The sequence below is a fragment of the Chiloscyllium plagiosum genome, chromosome 33, assembly GCF_004010195.1.
Source record: "Chiloscyllium plagiosum isolate BGI_BamShark_2017 chromosome 33, ASM401019v2, whole genome shotgun sequence".
NCBI lineage: Eukaryota > Metazoa > Chordata > Chondrichthyes > Orectolobiformes > Hemiscylliidae > Chiloscyllium > Chiloscyllium plagiosum.
This window is the reverse complement of record NC_057742.1, coordinates 31,524,517-31,546,551: the sequence shown is the minus strand read 5'-3', so window position 1 is coordinate 31,546,551 and position 22,035 is coordinate 31,524,517. Positions and strand designations below refer to the sequence as shown.

At 42.8% G+C, this 22,035-nt stretch overlaps 1 protein-coding gene across 1 annotated transcript in view; it reads left to right on the top strand.

Annotated features, from left to right (window-relative positions):
* Positions 1–8,183: 8,183 nt before the first annotated feature.
* The window catches only part of LOC122539986 (progranulin-like), a 106,459-nt gene continuing 92,607 nt past the window's right edge, over positions 8,184–22,035 (top strand). Inside the window, exon 1 of the mRNA XM_043675243.1 lies at positions 8,184–8,468. The gene's annotated coding sequence lies outside the window, so the exon portion shown is untranslated. The remainder of the gene's footprint in view (positions 8,469–22,035) is intronic.

Here is a 22,035-nt window from a genome sequence, read left to right as displayed (position 1 = left end):
GGCCAAGTGCTGGCACATGGGACTAGATCAGTTTAGGATATTTGGTCAGTGTGATCGAGTTGGACTGAAGGGTCTGTGTCTGTGCTGTATAACTCTCTAACTCAAACTCTGACCCAAACCCCTTCTCCCCAGACCTTACCAAAATATTCCTATTTTTATACTACATTCCCTTTGAAATAAAAGCCAATTATTCACTTACCATTCCTATTATCTACTAAATTTGCTTGCTGGCACTTTTTTGTTCCAATCTTTGATCAGAAGATGACTGCTCTGACCTCTCCTACAGATTCTGAAACAGTTTTGTGCTCCTCAGTGTAAGCCCAACCTGAAAACCTCAAGACAGTCCTACTGTTATTCCCACACACCCATGAAACCTACATGACAAATGGTAAATTGGGCAGGCTGCTAAAAATAGCAGCAAATTGGCTATTTAATTGTCAAAATGATATCAGGAGCTGACCAGTGTCAATGCAGAATTTCTGCCTAATATCTTTAAGCACTAGCCATAAAGGGAAGCACAGCTATCACATTTGATATCTATGTAAAGACATAAACTTTGTCCATCCTTTCAATCTGACTTTCTACAAGTTGCAGTGGATGTTTTATCTTGCTCCCGTCTTGAGAACTCCAGCATCATAATTGACAGTCTTCAAGCAATTTGATGATGGAACTGGCTGATCACATGGATATACTGAAAGCTGCAGTACCTGGAAACATGTTGATTGCAGTCCTGAAACCATCGTATCATAGATCATAGTATTACAAACAAGAGTACGCCATTTGGCCCAACGAACCTGCTCCACCATTCATTAAGAATATGGCTGATCTATCCATCATCTCAGCTCCTCCTACTTGCATTATCCCGATAACCCTTAATTCCCCTATCATGTAAAAACCCATTCAACTAAATCTTGAATATATTTAATGAAGCTGCCTAAACTGCTTCCTTAGGCAGAGAATTCCGTAGATTCACTACTCTCTGGGAAAAGCAATTCCTCCTCATCTCTGTCCTAAACCTACCCTCCCCTAATCTTGAGGCCATGTCCCCTAGTCCTAGTCTCACCCACCAGTTGAAACAATTTGCCTGTCTCTATTTTATCTATCCCTTTCATAATTTTATATGTTTCTGTAAGATTCCCTCTCATTCTTCCAAATTCTAGTGAGTACAGTCCCAGGTGGCTCAGCCTCACCTCACCTCACCAACCCCCTCATCCCCGGAATCAACCTAGTGAACCTCTTCTGCACCGCCTCCAAAGCAAATATATCCTTCCTCAAGTAAGGAGATCCAGAACTGCGCACAATATTTCAGGTGCGGCCTCACTGACACCTTGTATAATTGCAGCAGAACCTCCCTGCTCTTGCAATGAAAGCTAATATTCTGTTTGCCTACCTGATTACCTATTGTACCAGTAAAACAACTTTTAGTGATTCATGTATGATCACTCCTAAATCTTTCTGCACAAGAGCATGCTGCAATCATTCACCAGTTAAATAATACTCTGACCTACTAGTTTTACTTCCAAAATGGATAACCTCACATTTATCAACATTGTATTCCAACTGGCAGACCCTTGCTCACTCACTTAACCTATCTAAATCTCTTTGCAGACCCTCCATATCCTCTGCACATTTTGCCTTTCCAATCAATTTAGTGTCATCAACAAACTTGGATACGTTAAACTCTGTCTCCGAGTTAAAATCATTTATATATGTCATGAACAGTTGCGGGCCCAACATCGAACCCTCTCGAGCCAAGCTGTCCCTGTTCAACAATAACACTGACATTTACTCTGAATATTGAAAATTACTTAAGTAACAAAGAGGATTGATGAGGGCAAAGTGGTAGATGTGATCTATATGGACTTCAGTAAGGCGTTCGACAAGGTTCCCCATGGGAGACTGGTTAGCAAGGTTAGATCTCATGGAATACAGGGAGAACTTGCTATTTGGATACAGAACCTGCTCAAAAGTAGAAGACAGAGGGTGGTGGTGGAGGTTTGATTTTCATAATGGAGGCCTGTGACCAGTGGAGTGCCACAAGGATCGGTGCTGGGTCCTCTACTTTTCGTCATTTATATAAAAGATTTGGATGCAAACATAAGAGGTATAGTTAGTAAGTTTGCAGATGACACCAAAATTGGAGGTGTAGTGGACAGCAAAGAAGGTTACCTCAGATTAAAACAGGATCTTGACCAGATGAGCCAATGGGCTGAACAGTGGCAGATGGAGTTTAATTCAGATAAATGTAAAGTGCTGCATTTTGGGAAAGCAAATCTTAGCAGGACTTATACACTTAATGGTAAGGTCCTAGGCAGTGTTGCTGAACAAAGAGACCTTGGAGTGCAGGTTCATAGCTCCTTGAAAGTGCAGTCGCAGGTAGATAGGATAGTGGAGAAGGCGTTTGGAATGTTTTCCTTTATTGGTCATAGTATTGAGTACAGGAGTTGGGAGGCCATGTTGCAGCTGTACAGGACATTGGTTAGGCCACTGTTGGAAAATTGCGTGCAGTTCTGGTCTCCTTCCTATCGGAAAAATGTGGTGAAACTTGAAAGGGTTCAGAAAAGATTTACAAGGATGTTGCCAGGGTTGGAGGATTTGAGCTATAGGGAGAGGCTGAACAGGTGAGGGCTGTTTTTCCTGGAGCGTTGAAGGGTGACCTTATCGAGGTTTACAAAATCGTGAGGGGCATGGATAGGATAAATAGGCAAAGTATTTTCCCTGGGTTGGGGGAGTCAGAACTATAGGTTTAGGGTGAGAGGGGAAAGATATAAAAGAGACCTAAGGGGCAACTTTTTCACACAGGAATGAGCTGCCAGAGGAAGTGGTGGAGGATGGTACAATCGCAACATTTAAAAGGCATTTGGATGGGTATACGAATAGGAAGGGTTTGGAGGGATACGGACCAGGTGCTGGCAGGTGGGATTGGATTTGGTTGGGATATCTGGTTGGCATGGACGGGTTGGACCGAAGGGTCTGTTTCCATGCTGTACTTCTCTATGACTCTAAGTATAACTTGGCAAAAAACAATGAAGACAACTCCAAATCATCCAATTGTTGCCTTGCCAGCCTACTATTAATCATCAGCAAAGTGATAGAAGATATCCTTCACTGTATCATAGTAACAGAAGCAGGAGTAGGCTATTTGGCCCTATGAGCCTGCTCTATGGAAAATTCAATCAATGATCATTGCCAACAGGAGACAATCTAGCCACCTTTCTGTGATATTTAACAGCTCAGTCTCCCACCAACAAATTCCAATCAGTCATCTTTGACCTGAAAAACTATTGGATCAGCACACAAATAGTAAGGCTACAAATGTAGGTCTGAGAATGAAATCATGACTGTCTATGTATAATATTTTATGTTTTAAAAAGAAGACTAATTTGACATAATAGATACAACAATAGCTGCCAGTCATCACATGATTATCCCTATTGCTTAATTTCAGTCAGCCAAAAGGCAGACTTTCTAGTGTATATGTTATCTGAAGAGCAACTAGAGAAAGGAGCCACTTGGAAGTTGAATACCTCTTTGGACAACACAATATTTTTAGAGGTATGAGAAATCAAGGCTTTTAAGACAACAAGCAAGGGACTGAGAAATCCCACAAGGAACTCCAACTGACTTGATTAATTTGTGGGCCAGAATTACCAATAGTTAACATAGCTGCCATCTTAGGTTTGACCTGTATAAAGCTGTGAAACTGTATTTTCAAGTCAGAATTTCTCCGGAAGGCTTCTGAACGGCATCATGTTCAGAAAATATACTTGTCAGTTTCAGCGAAAGGTTTGATCCAGAAATTAACAACACATGGAAGACTCTAGGCAATCCACAAGCACTGAAACCAATCTGCAGATGCAGAACTAGGGAGCAACATGATACTGTATATTCTTCCTCTTTCTCTGTCTCACTCTCTCTCAGCCTGCTCTACTAGTGTGCCTATACAAGCAGCCTCCAACTATTCAACTAATGAAGCAACTGCAGCTGCTAAATTTTAACTTCAGATTTGCAAACACTTCACTTCAAAAGAGAAATCGTGAGCCTGCAACGATAATAAAACTGACTTGACCTTTACAAATAACTTTTTGGGAGTGTGTTGCTGGAAAAGCACAGCTTGTCAGGCAGCATCCGAGGAGCAGGAAAATCGACGTTTCAGGGTGGAGCCCTTCATCAGGATTGAGAAATCATTCCTGCTCCTCAGATGCTACCTGACCTGCTGTGTTTTTCCCGCAACACATTCTCAACTATGATCTCCAGCATCTGCAGACCTCACTGTCTCCACAAATAACTTTTTTGTCTATTTAACTTTTAAACTTTGTAGCTGTTCTTGATTTAATAACAGTATCACATTTTTACTTAAGAACTTGCACCAATATTTGTGTGGTAACCTATCCTTTGATCTTCTTGTGATCTAAAACTTTGCAGCTGGTTATTTTTGAATTGAAACAAAAAGAAAATTAAAAGGAGCTTAGCAAACTATAATAATTCACAGTTCATTGAACACATTGTAGACATGCTTGGCTGGTTGTAAGAGTGGCATTTTGTAGTGAGTAATTCATCTCCTGATTCCACAAAGCCTGTCTTTCATTTACAAAGCATAAAGCATGGTGGCTCAGTGGCTAACACTGCTGCCACACAGCACCAGGGTCTCAGGTTTGATTCCAGCCTCAGGCAACTGTCTGTGTGGAATTTGCACATTCTTCCTGTGTTTGTATGGGTTTCCTCTGGATGTTCTGGTTCTCTCCTACAGTCCAAAGATGTGCAGGCCAGGTGAATTGGCTATGCTAAACTGCCCATAGTGTTAGGTGCATTAGTCAGATGGTTGGTTATGCTTCGGAGGGTCAGTGTGGACTTGTTGGACCAAATGGCTTGTTTCCACACTGTAGGGAATCTAATCTAAAAACAGTAGCCTGATATAATATGTTTTATTTGCGAGGATGAATACATCTTCAGTAAGATTTAAAAAGTTTCACAGCATTCAGGTCAATGCTGCCCACTTTGTTGGAACTACACCACCACATCTTAAGTGCATAATGTCCGATCTACAAAATGCACTGCAGCAACTGGTGAAAGCTGCTTTCACAGCACCGCCCAAAGCTGAGATCTCAATTATGTAAAAGGATAAAGCCAGCAGCAGATGTGTGGAAATCCCATCCATTTAACATACCATTCTGACTTGGAACATATTTCAATCTCCTTCCATCAAAATCAGTAAACAAATTAAAAATGATAAGTCCTATAGGGCAAACTAAAGCCTGATCTAAAGTTCACCCCAAGACTAGATACTGTGGACAGTTGCATTGTAATAAAAATAAATCAAGCTTTGTTGAAATGTGAATAGTTCTTTTAATTTATAAAAAAAAATCCACAGTCACTTCCTTAAATGGGGAAGGAGAAAGCCTGGGACAATTTGCCCCATAGAGTGGGTTGCAATGTACATAAATAAAGCGTGATACAGTCCATAAGGCTCCAGAGAAAGGAGCAAAATTTGGCCATTAAGCCCATCGTGTCTGCTCCACCATTCAATCTGGCTGATATGTTTCTTAAACACATTCTCCTACCTTCTCCTCGTAACCCTTGGTCCCTTTAATAATAAAGATACTATCTATCTGTCTTAAATATACCCAATGACCTGGCTTCCACAACTTTCAGTGGCAATGAGTTCCACAGATTCACCACCATCTGTCTGAAGATCAGCTCAGTTTTAAAGGCTTGTCCATCCACTCTGAAACATAGAATCCCTACAGTGTGGAAATAGTCCCTTTGCCTCAACATGTCCACACTGACCTTCTGAACAGTAACCCACCCAGACCCATTCCCTACCCTGTTATCCTATATATACCCAACTAATGCACCTAACCTACATATCCCTGAACACTATGGGCAATTAAGCATGGCCAATTCATCTGACCTGCATATCTTTGGAATGTCAGAGGAAACTGGACCATGTAGACACAGGGATAATGTGCAAACTCCCCACACACAATCACCTGAGACTGGAATCGAACCTAAGTCCTGGTACTGTGAGGCAGTAGAACAAACCAGTGAGCCACCATGAAGCTGTGTTTTCTGGTCCTAGTTTATTCTATCAGTAGAAACACCTTATCTACGTCCACCCTGTCCATGCCTCTCAATATTCTGTGAGTTTTAACAAGATTCCCCCTTCTAATCTCTATCGAGTACAAACGCAGAGTCCTCAATTACTCCTCATATTACAAGTCCTTCATCTTGGGATCATTCTTATGAACCTCCTCTGGGCTTCACCTACGTGAACACATCCTTCGTTAAATACATGCCCCAAAACAGCTGACAATATTCCACATGTGGTCTGACCGGAGTCTTATGCAGCACCCGCATGTTAACCTTAAGAAATTCCTGAACTAGGATTCCCATGTCTCTTTGTGCTTAGATTTCAGAAACTTTTCCCTGTTTAGAAAATTGCCAGTGCCTATATTCTTCCAACCCAAAGTTTCTTATCTCACTCTTTCCCATATTGTATTCAATCTGCCATTTCTTTGCCCACTCATCTAATACTGTTAGAGACAAAAGAACTGCAAATACTGGAATCCAAGGTAGACCAGCAGGAGGCTGGAAGAACACAGCAAGCCTGGCAGCATCAGGAGGTGGAGAAGTCAACGTTTCGGGTGTAACCCTTCTTCAGGACTGGGGGTGGGTGTAAGGGGAGCTGCAAATAAATGGGGTGGTGGAGGTATGGTGGTGAAGTCGGGATAGGTGAAGACAGATAGGGGGTACAACCATACCCTCTACCTGTCTTCACCCATCCCCACTTCACCATCCTGCCTCCACCAACTTTATGTGTAGTTCTGAGGAAGGGTTACACCCAAAACGTTGACTTCTCCATCTCCTGATGCTGTCAGGCTTGCTGTGTTCTTCCAGCCTCCTGCTTGTCTACTACTCACCTAACGTGTCTAGGTCATTCTGCAGCCTCCTTGCTTCCTCAACACTACCTGACCCTCCATCTATCATTGTATCATCTGCAAACTTAGCCAGAATGTCAATAGACAATAGACAATAGGTGCAGGAGTAGGCCATTCTGCCCTCAGTTCCTTCATCTATATCATTAATGTATAACATCTTAACATGGACCCTGCAGAGCTCCACTAGTCATTGGCTGCCATCCTGAAAAAGACTCCTTCCCTCCGGCATAGAATCCGTACAGTGTAGACAGAGACCATTTCAGCCCCTCCAGTCTGCACTACCCCTCCCTGCTATAGGAAGGATGCTGTGAAACTTGAAAGGGTTCAGAAAAGATTTTTTTTACATTAGATTCCCTACAGTGTGGAAACAGTCCCTTTGGCCCAACCAGTCCACACCAACCCTCTGGGGACTAACCCACTCAGACCCATTTCCCTCTGCCTAATGCCCCTAACATTATAGGCAATTTAACATGGCCAATTCACCTAACTTGCATATCTTTGAACTGTGGGAGGAAACCGGAGCAAACCCAGGAGAATGTGTAAACTCCACACAGTCACCCAAGGCTGAAATCGAACCTGGGACCCCGGTGCTGTGAGGCAGCAGTGCTAACCACTGAGCCACCGAGCCATCCACCACTGAGCCACTGTGCTGCCCATTACAAGAATATTGCCAAGATTGGAGGGTTTGAACTATACAGAGATGCTGAATAGGTTGGGACTATTTTCCCTGGAGGTTGAGGGGTAGCATCGTGAATCGGCAATGTCTTTTCCTCAGGTTAGGGGAGTCCCAAAATAGGGTTTTAAGGTGAGATGGGAAATATTTAAAATGGACCTAAGGGGCATGGTCGAGTTGGACTGAAAGGTCTGTTTCCATGCTATGCTCTGTGACTCTATCTGCAGCTCTTTGTTTCATGAAAATCTAAACCAACTGTTTTCTTCTTAACTGCCAGGTGTTTTATTCAAATATCTTTTGGCTGACCTCCCACCTTTCTGGTGTGGGTGTGTTAACACTGAGTTAATTGCAATGCTGATTGAGAGCACAGAATTCCTCCTATTTGGCACCACAAAGTAGGGCAGTACCTAGCTTTGGGTAAGGGACCTGGATCCCACAAGACTCGCTCATTCCCTCCCCCAACAGGTAACACCCTCCTAACCCCACCCCTCTGTCAAACGCCCGCCCCTGATTCAGGCTCCACCCATACCCGGACTCAGTCCACGCCCCCTGCCCAACTCCGACCCCGCCTTCCACGCTGTCGCCGCGCCCCTGGCCGCAGGAACCCGCCCACCGTCCATCCGCCCCGCCCCCAGATTCCGGACCCAGCCCCTTGCCCGAAATCTGACCGCACCCCCTCGCAAGGTCCCCCGCGCCCGACAGAGACGTGGCCCCGCCCTCCGATCCCTAGCCCCTCCCCTCTGCGAGACCGGGCTTTTTCGCCGACGCCAGTTGCAGACCATGTGACACGTGATTGGCCCAATCGGGAGAGAGGGCGGGTGCAGGGAGAACCCGGCGGAGCTGTGGCGGATGAGGAGGTGAGCGCGAGGGTGAGGGGTGAAGTGAAGAGAGATAGAGATAGAGATGGAGGGGGAGATGTTATATGGATTAGCGAGGTGAGGGTGCTTATCTAGTCCCCCATCTACCCCCGGACAGTAACCTACCTGTTCAGAGACGTTGTGGCACAGCTCAGGATCAGGTGGTACTTGATCCCAGGCCTCCTGGCCCAGAGGTAGAGACACTACCACTGCACCGCAACGCCCCATGGGAGGTGGTGCTGGCAAAGGGGGCTGGGGGTTTGTCGGAGACAGGCGGTCTGGGTAACAGTGCGACCCCGGGAGTGGTGATAGAAATGAGTAACTTACTCTCTATCCAGAAATTGTGGAACTGTTTACTGTAGAGATTGGGTTTGGAAATAATTTCAGTGAGTAAGATGTTCAAGGATTACGGGGAATACCTGAATGTTCCGAAAAATAGTCATATTGGACTCTCTTAATTCTGCTTCTCTCTCTGCACATGCTACTAACTTGTTATGTTTCTCCAGCATTTTTGTGTTTAAGAATTCTGTCACTTATGGTCACATTATCCTAGATGATCTCTCACAGCTAGAGTATTAATTATCCTCTTCTCATTGCACGAAACCAAAACTGGCAGAACATTTCCCATATTGGCTCATCAATGAGCTGCTCTAAAACAACACATTGTTGGATGAGCTCCTGACATATGTGCTATTGCAAGATAGATCTCCAGCCACATCAGGAAAGGTATGTGGCACAAGGAGATAAGTGGAAAAAGTGGAAGAAAATGCAGTTCCTTTTTAAGTAGTCTCGCTGCTATAACAAAATAAGGCAGCCTTCAAGGCCCTTTTACTGGTTGCAGAGCAAGTCAGAAAATGGAAGTTGTTTCAGATTCATGGAACTGATCCCTTGCATTAGGTAATCTGTTGGCAAAGCTGTCTCGATTCTAATTCCAATATTGCACAAGGAAACAGATTCCAATATCAGGAACTCTGTTGTTCATTTTTAATGGCTGTATTTCCTGAAACATTTGTGCTCCAAAATGACTCTTTTAGGTATGCCAGGTTTATAAAATGCAATTTCTTTTCCTGAGATAAGACTTGTCCTTTCCCATGTGTTTGTGCAGTGGAACTGCATATCTTCAGCCTTTAAGTGCGAATGGACGTTCTTGGATAAGAAACAAGTCCAGTTGTTTTTGCGCAGTTTGGAGTTCGTACTCCAAAAGAACTTCCTCCCACTAAAGGACAGCATGGTGGCTCAGTGGTTAGCACTGCTGCCTCAGAGCACCAGGGTCCCAGGTTTGATTCCAGCCTCAGGTGACTATCTGTGTGGAGTTTGCACATTCTGCGTGGGCTTTCTCCGGGTGCTCCGGTTTCCTCCGGAGCTAAATTGCCCATAATGTTAGGTGCATTAGTCAGAAGGAAATGGGTCGTTGTGGACTGGTTGGGCCGGAGGACCTACTTCCACACTGTAGGGAATCTAATGGGCGGCACGGTGGGCGGCACAGTGGTTAGCACTGCTGCCTCACAGCGCCAGAGACCCGGGTTCAATTCCCGCCTCAGGCGACTGACTGTGTGGAGTTTGCACGTTCTCCCTGTCTGCGTGGGTTTCCTCCGGGTGCTCTGGTTTCCTCCCACAGTCCAAAGATGTGCAGGTCAGGTGAATTGGCCATGCTAAATTGCCCATAGTGTTAGGTCAGGGGTAAATGTAGGGGTTTGGGTGGGTTGCGCTTCGGCAGGTCAGTGTGGACTTGTTGGGCCGAAGGGCCTGTTTCCACACTAAATAATCTAAGTAATCTAAGTAATCTAATCTAATCTATACTTTCCAACTCTGCACCTTTTGACACATTTTTACTAACTGTACCATTTTACATTCGGCTAATTATTTGAGGAAAGATTTAAGGCAAATTTGTGCAAAATTATTTTAGACTTGATGAAGCACATCAATAATTTAAAAGCAGTGTTGGAGATCTGAAATAAAAACTTAAGTCCTGAAGGTTCTCAGCAGGTTGTCTAAGGACAGAAAAACAGAAGTGTTTCATAGCAGTATGATTGTTTGGAACATCACATTTTGTCCAATGCTGAGATGTCTGAGTCAAGTTTTATGAATATGCCGTGAAATGCCTTTCACTATTTTAAAGGCAAATTGTTGTGAGTTACTGCATTAAACGAGTAAAACAAAAATTGCATGGTAAACTCAGCAGGTCTGGCAGCATCTGTGAAGAGAGAACATAGAATGGTACAGCACAGTACAGGCCCTTCGGCCTCGATGTTGTGCCAACCTTTTATTCTACTCTAACATCAGACTAATCTACATACCCTTCATTTGACTGTCTTCCATGTGCCTATCCAAGAGTTGCTTAAATGTCCCTTATTGTATCTGACTCTACTATGAATGCCGGTAGTGCATTCCACGCACCTACCACTTTGACATCTCCCCTAAACCTTCCCCCAGTTACCTTAAAATTATGAACCCTCACGATAGACATTTCCACTAGACGAAAAAGTATCTGGCTATCCATTCTATCTATGCCTCTCAATATTTAATACACTTCTCAACCTCCTTCGCTCCAGTGAGAAAAGTCCTAACTCCCTCAATCGGCAGCATCTTGGTAAACCACCTCTGTACCTTCTCTAAATCTTCCACATCTTTCCTGTAATGAGGTGACAGAACTGAACATAATATTCCAAGTGTGGTCTAACCAGGACTCTATAGAGATGCAGCATAAACTCAATCCCCCTGCTAATGAAAGCCAACACACCATACGCCATCTTAACAACCCTCTCAACCTGGGTGGCAACTTTGAGGGATCTATGGACATGGACCCCAAGGTCCCTCTATTTGTCCACAGTGCCAAGAATCCTGCTTTTAACCCTGTATTCTGTATTCAAATTTGACCTTCCAGGTTGACTTTACACTTTTCCAGGTTGAACTCTGTCTGCCACTTCTCAACCCAGCTCTACATCCTGTCAATGTCCTGTTGCAACCTACAATAGCCCTCCACACTATCCACAACTCCACCACCTTTGGTGTGATCGGCAAATCTTACTAACCCACCCTTCCACTTCCTCATCCAAGTCGTTTATAAAAATCATGAAGTGCAGATGTCCCAGAGCTGATCCCTGCGGATCACCACTGGTCACCGAGCTCTAGGCTGAATACTTTCTATTTACTACCACACTCTGTCTTCTATGTGTCAGTGAATTCTGTATCTAGACAGCCAAATTCCCCTGTATCTAGACAATCAAATTGCCCTCCTTACTTTCTGAATGAACCTACCATGGGGAACCTTATCAAATACCTTGCTAAAATCTATGTATACCACATCTACCTCTCAATCTTCATCAATTCATCTTCAAAGAATTCAATAAGGTTTGAGAGAAGTGACCTACCCCTCTCAGAGCCATGCTGACTATCTCGAGTCAAACTAAGGAGTTACAATTACTTGGAAAACCAATCTCTCAAAATCCTCTCCAATACTTGGCCCATCACTGATGTAAGACTGACTGGTCTGTAATTCCCAGGATTATCCCTATTCCCTTGAATAAGGGAATGACATTTGCCACCCTCCAATCATCAGGCACTACTCCAGTGTACAGTGAAGACGCAAAGATCATTGCCAAAGGCGCAGCAGTCTCTTCCCTCACTTCCTGTAAAAACCTTGGGTATATCCAGTTTGATCCAGGGATTTATACAGTGTTTTTCAAAATTTTCAGCACATCCTCCTTCATAACATCAACCTGTTCTAGTATATCAGTCTGTTTTATGCTGTCCTCGGAAACATTAAGGTCCCTCTCAGTCGTGAATACTGAAGCAAAGTATTCATTAAGGACCTCCCCTACTTCCTCTGACTCCAGGCGTAAGTTCCCTCCACTATCCCTGATTGGCCCTACCTTCACTCTGGCCATCCTCTTGTTCTTTACATAAGTGTTGAACGCCTTCAGGTTTTTCTTAATCCTACCCACTAAAGCTTCTTCATGCCCCTTCTAGCTCTCCTAAGTCCATTCTTCAGCTCGTTCCTGGTTACCTTGTAACCCTGTAAAACTCTCTGTCTGATCCTTACTTCCTTAAGCATCAGTAAGCTTCTTTCTTGCTCTTGACTAGACGTTCCACATCACTTGTCACCCAAGGTTCTTTCAACCTACCTTCCCTTCCTTGCCTCAGTGGGACGTACCTGTCCAGCACTATCAGCAAGTGTTTCCGAAACAGCCTCCACATTTCTGTTGTGCATTTCCCTGAGAACATCTGTTTCCAGTTCCTGCCTAATAGCATAATAATTCCCCTTCCCATAGCGTCTACTCCTATCCCTCTCCACGAGTATAGTAAAGGTCAGACAGTTGTGATCATTATCACGGAAATGCTCATTATCACCAAAAAGAGTTGATAATTAGTGTCCACGCACTCTTCTTTAGAGTTTCTTCCCAGATGCTGGCAGATTGCTGAATTTCTCCAGCAATTTCTATTTTTCTTTGTTTCTGATCTCCAGCATCTGCAGTTCTTTGTTTTATTAGAGCCCTAAGTAGTTATCTTGATATTTGACTCATTGCTTGCTGAGGTTTAGAGTGAAATGTAGGTCTTGTAAAATTTAAAAAAAAATAAAGTAAAAGTTCTCTTGTGGAAACGGAGCTCAGATGGGGATGTTCAAATCAGAACTAATACTTTTGATTTCCAGTTCACAAGCAGATATCTTAATAATGGAAAACTGTGGCAATATCAATATTAATTATAGTCATAGAGGTTTACAGCATGAACACGGGCCCTTTGGCACAACCTGTCTGTGCCACCCAGTTTTCACAATTAAACTCTTCCCATTTGCCTGAATTTGGTCCATATCTCCCATCTGTCTACCTGCTTAAATGTTTCTTAAATGACACATTGTACTTCTACCATTACCTCTGGCAACTGTTCCAGACACTCAGTATGGGAAAAAAAATTGCCCGTCCAGACACTTTTGTGTGTCTCCCCTCTCATCTTAAACTGACGCCTACTAGTTTTAAACTCTTCTACATGGGGAAAAAGGGTTTGCTATCTACCTTATCCATGCTTTTCATAACTTTATGGATCTTACTGGGCTGGAATGACCAAATGATTCACTCGACACCCAGGAGTTCACTTCCAGATCAAAGAATTTATTGAAATTACAGTGGTGGGAGGAAACCTTCTGAAAATCCAAGGAGATCCTTGCTGAACAAAGGAAAACGTACATCTTTTATATATTTGTTTCATTCTGCCTTTAACATTTGCAAACCAATCATATTATTAATTAATTACATACATTTCCAATTAAGCTAAATCATATGACTTCATATAAGTGGACAGGCTAAAGGTGGTCAACCCCTGATCCTCCATGGGCTTGTAATGTTTCCCAGACTCTCTTATTTCCCTTCTTGGGGCTTTCACAATGGACGTTGTATTCAAAAGTATTCCTGGCCAGCCATTTGCAGTTATGCTATGTTTTTTAACTGGACATCCGTATCTTTATCCTTGGGTGTCTTACAATGTATTCATTCAATCCACATTCCAATGTCTGCTAGTTTCTCCCTGTAATGATAACAGGGCTTCTGTTACTATTTGAGAATGGTTTGCTCTCATAATTTAATTTGAATCTTTTCCTTTAATGCTTTTAATGATTTTCTTTGTATATAGGTGAATCTGTAACTACTTCAGAATCTATATCTATGATTATTTGATAGATCTTAACTAAAATCTACTATTGGTATTGTAACAGATTGATTAAGTAATTAGAGATTTGCTAATTAAATGTATTGTGAAATGTACGTGTAAACAACTGCAGTTGCATATTCTGTCTCAGTTCTATTACCTTCAGTCTACAGAGCTACTATTGTTCTACTTGTGAAGACTATATTAATCAAATATTTTCCCAAGCTTTCTATTTACTGTCAGCCATTTTCTGCTGCTAATGCGATAGGTAGCTGTTGGCTGTTTTGTGCTTCGCAGTATTAGGCAGCCCTCAGTCTCCCACGTTTCAGGGGGAAACAAGTCCCAGTCTATCCAACCTCTCCTTATAACTCAAACCTTCCAGTCCAGGTAACATCCCAGTAAATCTTACCTAGTTTAATAATATGCTTTCTGTAGTAGGACAACCGGAACTGCACACATTATTCCAAATATGGCCTCACCAATGTCTTGTACAGCTGAAACAAGACGTCCAAACTCCTATGCTCAGTGCTCTGACTGATAAAAGCAAGCATGCCAAAGCTGCCTTAACCACCCCGTGAACCTGTATTCTTAGTTGCCTTTGTTCTGTAACACTCCTTAGGGCCCTACCATCGATAGTACAAGACCTGCCCTGGTTTGACCCACCAAAATGCAACTCCTTGCATTTATCTAAATTAAACTCCAGCTGCCTTTCCTCAGCCCATGGCCCAATTGATCAAGATCTTGCTCCATTCCAGATAACCATCTTAACCATCCACTATATCACCAATCTTGGTGTCATCTGCAAACTTACTAACTATACCTCCCAAATTCTCATCCAAATCATTTATATAAATGATGAGTAACAGTGGACCCTGCACCAAATCCTGTGGCACGTCATTGATCACAAGCTTTCAGTCTGAAAAACAACCCTCTTCTACCATCAAGCCAATTATTTATCCAGTTGGGTATCTCTCCCTGGATCCTATAATATTTAATCTTACTAAACAACCTATCATGTGAAACCTTGTCAAATGCCTTGCTAAAGTCCATGTAGACACTGGTACCGTGTTGCCCTCATCTTTCTTGATTACCCCTTCAAAAAATCTCAATCTAATTCATGAGGTACAATTTCCCATGACAAAGCCATGTCGACTATTCCGAATGAGTCCATGCCTGTAGATCCTGTCTGTCTGAATCCTCTCTAACAACTAACTGACATTAGGCTCAAAGAACTGTAGTTCCCAGGCATTTCCCTGCAGCCTTTCTTAAATACAGGTCATTCTGGTATAAAGCATGTTTCATCAATGTGAATGGGCTATAACGCAATTGACGAATTGTGGATGCTGTTTGGATAATGCAAACTTTCTACTGAGTGTGTATAGCAATTTTCTACAGCGGTTCCCCAAAGCACGATTTTTTATAGTGTAAGGTGTCAGAGGAACGCAACTGTCACGTTATACCAGAATGCACTGTAATGGCACAACATTAGTCACCCTCCAATCTTCGGGCACTTCATCTGAGGCTGCTGATGATGCAAGGATCTTTTCTAGTGGCCCTTCAATTTCCTTCCTAACCTTCCACAATATCCTGGGATACACTTCATCAGGTCCTGGATATTTATCTACCTTAATGCATTTTAAGACTTTCAGCTCCATCTCTTCTGTAATGTGGACTCTCTTTAAGACATCACTATTTATTTCCCCAAGTTCCCTAGCATCCATGCCTTTCTCAACAGTAAATACTGACGAGAAGTATTCACTTAGGATCTCACCCATTTCTTGTCTTTGCACATATATGACTTGTTCTTCTTTTCGGCCCTATTTTCTCCCTGGTTACTCTTTTACCCTTCATGTACTTGTAGAATATCTTTGGATTCTCCTTTACCTTGACTGCCAAACCCATCTCATGTCCCTTTTAGCCCTCCTGATTTTTCTCTTCAGTATTGTCCGACACCATCTATACTCCACAAGGAATGCACCTGATCCCAGCTGCCTATACATGTCATATACCTCATTTTCTTGACCAGGGCCTCAATAACATTAGTCATGTAGGGTTCCTACTCCTGCCAGCCTTACCCTTCACTCTTAACAGGAACATGCAGGCCCGGAAACCTCATTTGTTTACTTTTGAAAGCCTTTCACTTAACAGATGTCCCTTTGCCTGCAAGCTGCCTCTCTCATAAACTTTTGAAAATTCCTGTCTAAGACCATCAAAATTGGCCTTGCCCCAATTTAGAACTTTAACTTGTGGACTAGACCTATCCTTTCTCCATACCTATCTAAAAATGAATGGAATGATGATCACTGTTCCCAAAGTGCTTCCCCACAAACACTTGCCGTATAGTTCAATGCTACCAAAGTGATCTCCCCCTTTTCATTTCTCAGTGCTAACCATGTAGACTCAGTGGACGAGCTTTTCTCAGTACTGCCACGATGTTCTCCCTAATTAAAAGCGCAAATCCCCCACCTCTCTTGCCGCCTCTTCTATCCTTTCTATAGCATCTGTACCCGGAATATTGAGCTGCCAGTCTTGTCCCCCACCTCAGCCATGTTTCTGTGATAGCTATAATATCCCAGTCCCAGGGCATACCCATTCATGCCATGAGTTCATTTGCCTTATCTGTTAGGCCTCCTGCACTGAAATAAATGCAGTTTAACCCAGGCTTTCCTTGCTTTCTGCCATTCTCTTGCCTGCCCTATCGAGTATGAGGGTTACCGACACTGCCTTTGCTATTTAACTTGCTCTCATTAACTTCTGTACTGTCCTCAATCTTCTCTTTTGTCTCCCAACGTCTTTGGATCTCACCCTTGCCACCACTGGTAGATGAGTTTAAACCCTCCCAAGTGCCTTGAGCAAATCTTCCTGATAGGATATTGCTCCCCATCCAGTTCCAGTGCAACTCATCCCTCTTGTACATGTCATCTCTATGCAGAAGAGATTCCAATGATCCAAGAATCTGAATCCCTGCTCCGTGTCTTCTGAGGACAGGGTGAGAAGATTATTCGTTGTACTCATTGGACTTTAGAAGAATGATCTTAATTCTAATGGGGCTTGATTGTTTCCTTGTTTGGACCAGAGCACATTATATCAGTAGGAGAGCTCACACAGTTAGGATATAGATGAGAAATCTCTTTCAGAGGTAAATTAATATGTGGAATTATTTATTGCAGAGGTTTGGGTTATTAATTTATTAAAATATGAAAAGAATTTCAGCTATAATTTTATGGAATTTGGGGCAGGCTTGAAGGGGCATGTGGCCTACTTCTGGTTGTATGTCTTGTGGTCTGGGAGAAAGGGATTGAGGCAATGGGGGAGGGGTTAAGGCAATGACTTGCATCCAACCCAAATAGGGTGGTAGCCAATGTATAAACAACCTTCATACTTTGTTATAATTATGAGCTTACATTTTTTTTTTGCTTTTAATTTCCTTATTTCAATTATTTGATCAGGTTGAGGACAGAGAAATGTAGAAACTGAAACTAGGATCGTACGAACAAGTAGTAAGCGGAGACCTCTCGGACCTTTGCGCCAGCTCTGCCTTTCAATAAGTCCCTTGCTAATCTCATTTTAACTGCAGCCCTACATTAAAAGCTTCAGTTCTGAAAAAGTGCCATATTGGTCGTCTTGTTAATGCTGCTTCTGTCTCCACAGATGCACCAGTTTCTGCAGAATTGTGTCATGTTATGGTCGCATTATCCTAAATGCTATCTTGCAACACGATTGCTCAATGTTGCCAGTGGCTCAGTGGTTAGCACTGCTGCCTCAGTGTAGCAAGGTGGCTCGATGGTTAGCTTTGCTGCCTCACAGTGCCAGGGACCTGAGTTTGATTCCAGTCCTGGGTGACTGTCAGTGTGGAGTTTGCACATTCTCCCCCTGTCTGCCTGGGTTTCCTTTGGGTGCTCCAGTTTCCTCCCACAATTCAAAGATGTGTAGGTTAGGTGAATTGGCCATGCTAATTTGCTCTTGTGTTCAGGGATGTGTAGGTTAGGTGCATTAGTCAGGGGTGATTGTAGAGTAGTTGGGTAGGGGAATGGGTTTGGTGGGTTACTCTTCAGAGGATCGGTATGCCAAATGGCCTGTTTCCACACTGTAGGTATTCTATGATTATTAATTGTCACCTTCTCATTGCACAAAATCAAATCTGGGAAAACATGACTCCTCAATGTAATGGTGTAAACCACTACTTTGTACACATGTCAGGAGTTCACGCTACTATTATAGGATAGGTCTGTAACCTCATCAGGAAAGGTACGTGACATGAGGAGATAACAGTGGAAAAAGGATAAGAAAACCTTTTTAAGTAACCTAGCATGTCACAAAATGTGACAGCCTCAGGGCTCTTCTTTCTAATTGAAGGACAAGTCAACAAATGAAGTTTGTATCCTGATTAGTGGAACTACAGTCTTGCATTGTCTAATCAGTTCACTCAATCCTGATTTTGATATTGAACAAGGAAATAAATTCCAATATAAGGAACCCCATAGCTTATTTTTAATGGCTGTATATCATGAAATATTTGTGGTGTGTGGTGATCTTTTTAAGCATGTTTATGAATTGAAATTGCTTTTCCTGAGGTAAGCTTTGACCTTTACCATGGGTCTGTTGCACTGAAACTGCAGATCTTCAGGCTTTAAGTCAGAATGTCCTTGGGAGGAAGCTATTCCATTTTTTTTTTTGCTAGTGTTTATTTTCCAAACTAATTTCCTCCAGCTCAAATTCCACCTAACTTTCCACGTTTTGACACATTTTGTGCCAATTATTTGAGGAAAGATTTCAGGCAAAGTTGTACAAAATTATTTTAGACTTGAGTGAAATACAAAGGATTTTACATTTAAAAGCAAAGTACTGCAGCTGCTGGAGATCTGAAATAAGAACAAACTGCTGGAACTTCACAGCAGGTCTGGCAGCATCTAAGGAAAGAGAAACCGAGAACATTTCAAGTCTAATATGATTGTTTGGAACTCTTCCCCATCCAAATTTTGTACCATGCTGAAATGTCTGAGCCAAATTCTATCCATACTCCTATGAATGGAGTTTTGTTTTTCTGAGGTAAGCCTCTCCCAAGTGTCTTTTGCAGTGTAACTGCAGATCTTCAGGTTTCAGTTCAAGTCTTCCCAAAAAGGGAAGCATCAGCACCCGTGCGGTCAAGTCCCCTCAGCATCTTGCATGACTCAGTGAAATTATCCCTCACTATTCTCAATTCTAATGGATGCAGACCTAACATGTCCAGATAAGATAAACCCTCTACTGCTAACTGACAGTATCACTATTTTTAAAAAATTCTTCCTTAAAGTTGTTCGTGAGTGATCATTGAGAGAGAGTTTTGGAAAATCATATCTGGCTTGAAACATTAACTCTGTTTCTCTCTACAGATGCCTCTCTTGACCTACTGTGTATTTCTAATGGCTTCAGTTTTTATTTCAGACAGATGTTCTTGGGTTAAGTGTCTGTGGATGCAAATACCTGAAAGCTGTTGTACAGTGACAAAGGCGATCAAAAAGGCTTAAGGGCCTTTTTTCCTTGAAGGGAATGAAATTCTGAAATGAGGAAGTGTTTCTTCACTTATATTTGGTTTGGTGTCAGTGTAATTTCGGCACCAGAAAATGCTGGAAATAACACAAAATCCCTTTGAGTCTTATAAAACGAGAAAGAGATGACAAATGCCTCAACTGAGAGTTCTCTACCTAAGGGTCAGCCCTGAAATATTGTTTTGTCTTATTAAATACTGGTAAACTTGCAGTTAAATTTCAGCATTTTCTGCTTGTTAGACTATGGAACATCTAGTTAGTTGCAATTTTAAATAAATGCTCATCTGTCATTGGTTTGAACCTGTGTGAAGTATAAGTTCAACTCATCCATAATTGATGAAGCTGTATGATAGATGTCTAAAACCCCATTTAAGGGGAATAAGATTTATCTCAAGATTTACTGTCTGGGGCTCCAAGAATTCTTCACGTACTTCTATGCCGTTTCTACTGTAGACCAACTAATGGGGTTAACTTCAGTTGGCTGTAATCACTGAGTAACTGATTTTGCTCTGTGAATGATCAGTTTCTAGATACATGAATAGATATACTGTGATCCACTCTATTGATTTTGTTACTGCTGGAAAAAATGTATCTGTTACATTGGGGTTACAAATGAAATTGAAGTCTGAGATTGTGTAAATCAGTTGATCTCGTATATAAAACATTTTCTGTCTCTAGTTATCCTTTTTCCTTTTAATGTACTTAGAGTACCTCTTTGGATTCACCCTAGTGTTCTCACCCATGTCCCCTGTTCGGCCTCCTGATTTCGTTCGTCAGTAAATTCCTGTATTCCCCCTGTATCTCCACGGATTTCCTTGATCCCAACTGCCTGTACCTGAGCCCGGCCTCCTTTTTGCTGGTCAAAGCCTCAATATTGTTGTCATCCGGGTTCACTATGCCTCCTTTTTGCTGGTCAAAGCCTCAATATTGTTGTCATCCGGGTTCACTATTCCTGCCAACCTTGCCCTTCACCCTCACAAGAACATACAGGGCGACCGCTGTATCCGTGGAATCGGTTTCTGCGGTTTCACTTACTGTGGCCCGAACATATTACATGGAAATTCCAGAACCATGGATCGGTGGCTGCTGGGGAGATAGGGTTCACTACCATCTGTGGTTTCAGGCTTCTGCGGTAGGTCTTGGAACGTATCCCTTACGGGTTTGGGGTGGGGGGTAGCTACTGTGTAGACCTTGAACTCTAGCTATCTCACTTTTAGAGGGCCTCCTACTTGCCAGACGTCCTTTTGCCTGCAAAGAAATTATTCCAATCAACTCCTGCAAGCTCCTTAAATCAAACTTTGCCTTGCCCCAATTTAGAACTTGAACCTGTGGACCAGTTTTATCCCTCTCCATAACTACTTTAAAATTAGTAGAAGTATGGTCACTGGTGCCAAAGTGCTCCCCATTGTCACCTCTGGCATCTGCCCTGCTCTGTTTCCAAGAGTAGGTCGAGTTTTGCCCCTTCCTGAGTAGAACCCTCTATATACTGCTTGAGGAAACTGTCATGAACTCACTTAACGAATTCCACTCCATCTACACTCTTAATGCTGTGGCGGTCTGAGTCCATGTTAGGAAAATTAAAATCCCCTGCTATGACAACCCTATTGCTCCTGCAAGTCTCCCCAGTCTCCCTGCGTATTTGTTTCTCTAATTCCCATTGACTATTTGGGGGCCTATAGTACAACCCTAATAACAGAATCAACCACTTCTTATTTCTTAGCTCCACCGACAAAGCATCACTGGATGGTCCTTCATTAATTTTATCTCTGATTACTGTTGTGATATTCACCTTAATCAAAAATGCAATTCCCCCTCCCCTCTTTCTACCATCTCTGTCCTGCCTGAAGCACCTGTAACCTGACATATTAAGCTGCCAGACCTGTCCCTCCTTTACCCATGTTTCTGTAAAGGCTATAATATCCCAGTCCCATGTACCTATCCATGCTGTGAGTTCATTGGCCTTACCTGTCAGCCCTTTCTTTTTCCCCCAGAATCATAGAATCCCTACAGCATGGAAACAGGGCCGAAGTCCACACCGACCCTCCGAAGAGTAACCCACCCAGCCCCATTGCCCTACCCTATTACTCTACATTTATCCCTGACTAATGCACCTAACCTACACATCCCTGAACACTATGGACAATTTTGCATGGCTATTTCACCTAACCTGCACATCTTTGGATTGTGGGAGGAAACTGGAACACCCAGGGGAAGCTCACGTGGACACTGGGAGAATATGCAAACTGCACACAAACAGGAATCGAACCAGGGTCCCTGGTTCTGTGAGGCAACAGTGCTAACCACTGAGCCACCGTGCTACAATTTAATCCAACAGGCATTCCTTGTTCCCTGTCGTGTTCCAGCCTGACCTGCCTCTTCAACTTAGTATTTCTGAATGC